This window comes from Hyla sarda, chromosome 2 (assembly GCF_029499605.1).
Source record: "Hyla sarda isolate aHylSar1 chromosome 2, aHylSar1.hap1, whole genome shotgun sequence".
Classification (NCBI taxonomy): Eukaryota; Metazoa; Chordata; class Amphibia; order Anura; family Hylidae; genus Hyla; species Hyla sarda.
Genome location: NC_079190.1, coordinates 487802145 through 487808144, shown reverse-complemented (window position 1 = coordinate 487808144; position 6000 = coordinate 487802145). Strand labels below are relative to the sequence as shown.

At 44.3% G+C, this 6000-nt stretch overlaps 1 long non-coding RNA gene across 2 annotated transcripts in view; it reads left to right on the top strand.

Annotated features, from left to right (window-relative positions):
- The first annotated feature begins 3182 nt into the window (after window positions 1-3182).
- Window positions 3183-6000, top strand: part of LOC130358090 (uncharacterized) — a 77840-nt gene continuing 75022 nt past the window's right edge. For both annotated transcript variants that reach the window (XR_008889411.1, XR_008889412.1), the window contains exon 1: window positions 3183-3601. This is a non-coding gene — a long non-coding RNA (uncharacterized LOC130358090). The remainder of the gene's footprint in view (window positions 3602-6000) is intronic.

Here is a 6000-nt window from a genome sequence, read left to right as displayed (position 1 = left end):
GAACATACCCCAGATGTGGATATAAAGTGCTCTGTGTGTGCACTACAATGCTCAGAAGAGAGGGAGCGCCATTGGGCTTTTGGAGACAGAATGTGTCCAGAATTGAAGGCCATGTGTGTTTACAAAGCCCCCATAGAGCCAGAACAATGGACCCCCCAACATGTGACCCCATTTTGGAAACTGCACCCCTCACAGAATGTAATAAGGGGTGCAATGTGCATTTACGCCCCACAGGTGTCTGACAGATTTTTGGAACAGTGGTCCGTGAAAATGAAAAATTACATATTTCATTTGCACAACCCACTGTTCCAAAGATCTGTCAAACGCCAGTGGGGTGTAAATACTCTTTATTTCCATCTCTTCTGAGCATTGTAGCAGTTTGCTGTCTCGGCATGCTGGGATTTGTAGTTTTGCAACATCTGGAGGGCCACAGTTTGGAGATTAATGTGCAGGGGTCTCTAAACTGTGGCCCTCTAAACCTTGCAAAACTACAACTCCCAGCATGCACGAACAGCAAATGGTTGCCTCGGCATGCTGAGAGTTATAGTTGCATGCCTCCAGCTGTTGCGTAACTACAACTCCCAGCATCCCCTTCGGCGATCAGTACATGCCGGGAGTTGTAGTTTTGCAACAGCTGGAGGCACACTGGTTGTAAAATACTGAGTTAGGTTACAGAACCTTACTCCAGGTTTTCCAACCAGTGTGCCTCCAGCTGTTGCAAAACTACAACTCCCAGCATGCACAGTCTGTCAGTGCATGCTGGGAGTTGTAGTTTTGTAACAGCTGCAGGTTTGCATCCCCCTTCCCCCCCCCCCCATGTGAATGCACACAGATGAGTTTCTTGCTCCAAGTCTGAGCTGCTGCAAATTTTCCAGAAAACCCGCTGTAAACACCCGCCAGTGCGAATGTACCCTGAAAACACTACACTACACAAAATAAAGGACAAAACACTACATATACACACGTACACTCACCCCCCCCCCCCCCCCCCCAATAAAAAAAACTCTTGTACGGAAGTTTTCTAAAACGGAGCCTCCAGCTGTTGCAAAACAACAACTCCCAGCATTTCTGGACAGCCATTGACTGTCCAGGCATGCTGGGAGTTTAGCAACAGCTGGAGGCACCCTGTTTGGGAATCACTGGCGTAGAATATTTTTAGTCGCGGAGGCATTTGTAATGCTTGCATATGGGTCCGCCCCTAGGCAAATCCCTAACTTGGCGCTCTCTCATTTCAGAGCCCTGTCATATTTTTCAGGGAAACCGTATAGGGCCACATGGGGTATTTCCGTAATCGGGAGCAATTGTGTTACAAATTTTGGGGGGCTTTTTCTCCTTTTACCCCGTATGAAAATGAAAAGTTGGGGGCTACACCAATATAAAATAAATGTACACTTTCATGCTGGTGTTGCCCTATACTTTTCATTTTCACAAGAGGTAAAAGGGAAAAAAAGACCCCCAAAATTTGTAACACAATTTAGTACGGAAATTCCCAATATGTGGGCGTAAAATGCTCTGCGGGCGCAAGACATTGTCCATTTGAGGCCTAAATTGGTGATTTGCACAGGGGTGGCTGATTTTACAGCGCTTCTGACATAAACGCAAAAAAATAAATACTCACATGTGACCCTTGGCTTTTTGAAAGCAAATTTTGCTGAAATGGTTTTTGGGGGGCATATCGCATTTAGAAAGCCCCTAAGGTGCCAGAACATCAAAAAAACTACAACATGGCACTATTTTGGAAACTACACCCCTCAGGGAATGTAACAAGGGGTATAGTGAGCCGTGAAACCCCACAGGTGTGCAGGGGTACAGTGAGCATTTACGCCCCACAGGTGTCTGACAGATTTATACATGACTTTTATACCGACTTTAACGAAAAGTTGTCAAACACCTGTGGGTGTTAAGGCTCACTGTTCCCCTTGTTACGTTCCTTGAGGGGTGTAGTTTCTAATATGGTATGCCATGTGTTTTTTTTTTTGTTGCTGTTATGGCACCATAGGGGCTTCCTTAATGCAACATGCCCCCAAAAACCATTTTAGCAAAATTCACTCTCTAAAATCCCATTGTCACTCCTTGCCTCCTGAGCCTTGTAGTGCGCCAGCAGAGCACTTTACATCCACATATGAGGTATTTCCTTACTCGAGAGAAATTTGGTTACAAATTTTTGGGGGCTTTTAAATTTAAATTTAAAAACTGGGTCTACAAGAACATGCGAGTGTAAAAAAATTAAGATTTAGAATTTTCTGCTATTCCTGTGAAACATCTAAAGGGTTAACACATTTTCTGAATAACATTTTGAATACTTTGAGGGGTGCAGTTTTTATAATGGGGTCATTTATGAGGTATTTCTAACATAAAAGCCCCTAAAATCCACTTCAAATTGAACTGCTCCCTGAAAAATTACAATTTTGAAATTTTTGTGAAAAATTTGAAAAAATTGTTGCTGAACTTTGAAGCCCTCTGGTGTCTTCCAAAAGTAAAAACATGTCCACTTTATGATGCAAACATAAAGTAGACATATTGTATATGTGAATCAATATATAATTTTGTGCAACACAAAAAGAGAAACACAGCCGCACATCCACCATTTGTATTTTGATCTACTTGCTTCTCAGCATAATTTCAAAAACAAACAGGTTGTTAGTATACATTTTGATCAAAAAGTACAAGCCCACTCACCACGTCAAGGCCACCTCGTTAGAGTGGGTCCCTAACCTGACACTGCCTCCGAGACCCCATGCCCAACGGGGGGAGCGACCCAGTGGCCAGGCAGCCCCGCTACTGCCTGACCAAGCCCCCGGCTCTCGGCCACTCCACCCCACAGACAAAGCATCACAGAAACAATGGCCGCCACAGAGCACCACACCAGTGTGAACACCTACCATGTGCTCCCTGCCAGAGGGCTGGGAGAATGGTAGGAGGAAACCTATATGCAGTTTCCTGCTAATTAAAAACAAAAATGGACAGAGGTGTCAGCAGAGAGCACCGTGGTCAGACGGAAAAAAACAACTCAACTTCCTCTGTAGTATTCAGAAGCTGATAAGTACTGGAAGGATTAAGATTTTTTAAATAGAAGTAATTTACAAATCTGTGTAACTTTCTGGCAAAAACAAATACTGGGCGGTGTTCTGAAATATTTCTGGACCAGCGTCATTTCCATCCGCTACATCACTTGCGGCTGAACCTACCCTAGCCCGTCTTAGCTAATCAGAAGCTGCTACATTAGCAGTCGAGAAACATTTCAGAACAGCGGCGGGCTTCTCGCCCAGAACATGATTGGCTGCTCTCTGCACTGCACGCAGCGGGCCGACATTGCACACAGTCGGCTCTGCTTCATATGTGTAGCAGAGCTTGCTCTCCTCTGCTACACATGCAGCAGAGCCAGCTGTGTCATTTTGACAACTTTGCTTAATTATGGCTATAAATACGAAATATAAATATGACTATAAACATGAAAACAGGCAGTGTGAACATGGCCTCATGGGGACGCACTAGATGTCTGTTATATTTGTCAGTTGCTCCTAAGCAACAGCCGATCATATGCCACCCTATATGTTATAAGAAAAGGTGGTGGTGTATATAGGCCTCTGCTGAGGAGCAAGTAAGTGTCATGTGTAACTAACGTGCGAAGGGCTAGTTTCTTAAAGATAAATCTTTTTTGAACCCCTTAAGGACTCAGGACATACAGGTACGCCCTGAGGTCCTGGTACTTAATGAAACAGGGCGTACCTGTACACCCTTGTGAATTCCAGTCCCCGCCGCTTGCCGGGCAAGCGTCGGGGACCGGAATTCCCACGGGCGTACAGGTACGCCCTGTGTCCTTAAGTACCAGGACATCAGGGCAAACCTGTATGCCACGTGTCCATAATGGGCATGTCCTGGCATGCTGGGAGTTTTAGTTTTGCAACAGCTGGAGGCACCCTGGTCAGGAAACACTAAGCGGAAGCTTTCCCTCCTGCAGGTCTGCGTTTTAGCAGGGTGAAGTTGACCCTAATGAACGGCCAAGGCCCATGGGCCTGTGCCCTGTATATTAGTGAGGGTCCCAAGCAGAAGACCCCATCCTATGACAACCTTATAGGACATATGCACAGAGGTCATCTTCATGGGACAACCCTTTTTAGGGCAGGGTCACACGTGCCGTATTTCGCTGCATATTTTCTAAAGCTGATTTTGGTACCCATTGACTTCAATAGGTAGGAAAATATGCAGCAGCAAAATACGCAACAAAATACGTCACGTGTGACCCAACCTTAAAGGGGTATTCCAGGCCAAAACTTTTTTTTTATATATCAACTGGCTCCGGAAAGTTAAACAGATTTGTAAATTACTTCTATTAAAAAATCTTAATCCTTCCAATAGTTATTAGCTTCTGAATTTGAGTTGTTGTCTAACTGCTCTCTGATGACTCACGTCCCGGGAGCTGTGCAGTTCCTATGGGGATATTCTCCCATCATGCACAGCTCCCGGGACGTGACATCATCATTGAGTAGTTAGACAGAAAACTTCAGAAGCTAATAACTATTGGAAGGATTAAGATTTTTTAATAGAAGTAATTTACAAATCTGTTTAACTATCCGGAGCCAGTTGATATATATAAAAAGAGTTTTGCCTGGAATACCCCTTTAATTGTTGAATTAATAAAGTAATAATATAGGCAGCTAATATGTCATCGCTATGTGCCAATAGCTGGCCCCTCATTGACTACAACAACCCTAGCCCTCCACATATAAAGAGGTTATCCAGGAGGAAGAAAATAAACAATAGGGGGGAGATTTATCAAAACCTGTGCAGAGGAAAAGTTGCTGAGTTGCCCATAGCAACCAATCAGATCACTTCTTTCATTTTGCAGAGGCCTTTTTAAAAATGAAAGAAGTGATCTGATTGGTTGCTATGGGCAACTGGGTAACTTTTCCTCTGTATACAAAAAAGAATGTTGCAGCAGCACTCTTGGTCAAAAAATGGAGGCTCTTAGCTCACTTTTTGTTTAAAGTGTGCCCCCCATCCACCACACGGAGGTGGCCTCATTTCGGATGGGAGGTAGTTGTGCTGGCTATTTTTCTTTTTGTTTTTGCTGTTCAATTTAGGGGGAGTGGCACCCTCTCTAGCCGTGCACCCCTCCCTATTCACAGGAGGTTTTTTAAATTGATAGTGGATCCGGCATGTCCCCCAGTCAGAGGCCATATGCCCAGCAGAGGTGAGGGAAATGAGTGTTAGGGTCCCATCGAAAATGAGGCCACATCCGCTTGATGGATGGGGACACATTTTGATCAAAAAAGTGCGCTATGAACCTCCATTTTCTGACCAAGAGTGCTACTGCAACCTTCTTTTTTGTATACTTAGTATTTGCCACAGCAGCGTGCACCCGAGTATTAGGTAGTTGTGCTGGCTATTTTTCTTTTTGTTTTTGCTGGGCAACTTTTCCTCTGGGCAGGTTTTGATAAATCTACCCCTACCTTCCCTCGCTCACAGTCCTCCATATCCGACTACCTGTCTCCGCACTGACGCCACAGGAGGAATGTATTAAAGGGGTACTCCAGTGGAAAACAATTTTTTTTTAATCATCTGGTGCCAGAAAGTTATACAGATTTGTAAATTACTTCTATAAAAACAAAACTTAATCCTTCCAGAATTTATCAGCTGCTGTATGCTCCAGAGGAAGTAGTGTAGTTCTTTCCAGTCTGACCACAGTGCTCTCTGCTGACACCTCTGTCCATGTCAGGAACTGTCCAGAGCAGGAACAAATGCCCATAGCAAACCTCTCCTGCTCTGGACAGTTCCTGACACAGACAGAGGTGTAGGCAGAGAGCACTGTGGTCAGATTGGAAAGAACCACACAACTTCCTCTGGAGCATACAGCAGCTGATAAGAACTGGAAGCTTTAATCATCACCTTGCCAAAACCTGGCAAATCTACAGAACTCTCCCAAAATTACTGACCTATTTATTTATTAAACCAAGATATAAATATATTTGCTAAAATTCTAGCAACATGGCTAGCTTC